Raw genomic sequence first — 1,833 nt, 5'->3', positions numbered from 1 at the left:
TATAATTAATAATAATAAAAAGAACAATTAAACACTATTAGATTTTACGACAAAGTTAAAAATTAAATTTCATGCATAGATTTCATATATCATATACGCATATAAAATAATATTAGCTTTTTCATTTAAATTTTGCGAATTTTTGGATGATTAAAGAAGAATTATATTCATACTGATTTCTCTTAGAAATTCCTTGTAAATTTTCACTGTTAATACGTAAGCTCATTTTTAAAAAAATAGATACAATTCATGATTAATGCAAAGTATTTTGCAATATAATATAAACTGCCCCTTTTCACAGGACAATTTATATGAACTGAAGATTGATGATATTTAAACTAATGCTATTGTGATAACATTTGTAAATTAAGTCCTATGTTTGTGAACTTACACTCATGTGCTATTATTAATGCTAATAATCTATATTTCAAAATCAATCTGAGGGAGGTACTGTCAAATTACATATTTTCATAGGGTAATTTTGGGTGGTTTGAGTAAACATTCTTCGTTTGAGGGGGATTTGAATTCATGGGTGAAGAATTTTGAGTACTTTTGTATGTAACATTATACATTTCGTGGTGGACATGAATTCATGATTCTCTGCAGACCTTGAAATAACGAAAATTAACCCCAAACCCCCATACGAAAATTTGTGATATCACAGTAACCTGAAAGAATTTTCTGCATTGTAAATTAATATGAATTCACTTTATTTCATAAAATTTTCAATTAAATGTGGTTCAAATCTAGTGATGGAACGATTGTCGCCGACAGTCGATTGTCGGTTGTTAGAAGCTCTTCGATGCTACTAATCGATTATAAAATAAATGTCGCCGACATCGCTAACAAAAAATGAAATTGTCATACTTTAATTTTGTTACCAAATCCAAGTGCAAAGAGCATAAAAGTAGTGATGAATGTTGAAAACATGAAAGGATTCCGTGTCTTGTTGATACTTTTACCGCCATGATTAAATATGGGGTCAGACTAAAACCAGGAAACGGTGATATTGCAAGGTTTTACTATATACAAAGGAAATCATAATTAGTTTAGTCAATCTTTAAACGTAATTATAATCAGAAATACAAGTCTTTCTTCTGGATAACTACTTTTAAAACTTGCAATTTTAACTAATTAAAACTAAATAAAAGAAATAGGTACATGAATTAAATGAAAGGTGGGACTAATATCAGTAAAATACCCATTGCATGGACTTTATAAAAAAAATAAATTCCCATTCTGTTTTTAATAGTCCTACATTGTTTAGAGTAAACAAAATATTATTTTCCACTTAAAAATAAAAAAGAAATTTCAATCAACATTTTTTAATATTTTATGTATGTAAATGAATTTTTTTTTAAAGTCTGACAGAAATCTGAATTAGTTTTAACTTTTCTATATTAATTTCATTATAGTTCAAAATTTCGATTATAATCGATTATTAATCGATTATGCCCATCCGATTATTACCGATAATCGATTCTGATTTTTTTCCGATTCCCCATCACTACAAATAACACAGTTTCATTAACTCCCTAGAATGGTCCTGACCATATACCAATTAACTGACCAATTCCTTATGACTCGTTTCGAACATTAATTCATTGATTGATTGATTGTTTGTTGTTGATTAACGCCCCTCTCAAGAATTTGGAGACACTACCACTCATATGGAGACTCCACCACTTGCCGTTCGAGGGCTACAAATTCTGACCTATACTTGGCTCTTACGGCCAATGAGCTGTGAGGGGTCTTTTTGTGCCAGCACTTAGTACTGTGACATGAGACGTAGGTTCAAACGGTCTCATCCGAAGGAGCAGTCTCCACGTCTCA

Source organism: Saccostrea cucullata, unplaced genomic scaffold (assembly GCF_032062105.1).
Source record: "Saccostrea cucullata isolate Sc308-1 unplaced genomic scaffold, CSIRO_AGI_Scuc_v1 ctg19049, whole genome shotgun sequence".
In the NCBI taxonomy this organism is placed as follows: Eukaryota; Metazoa; Mollusca; class Bivalvia; order Ostreida; family Ostreidae; genus Saccostrea; species Saccostrea cuccullata.
Note: the sequence above shows the minus strand (reverse complement) of the source record.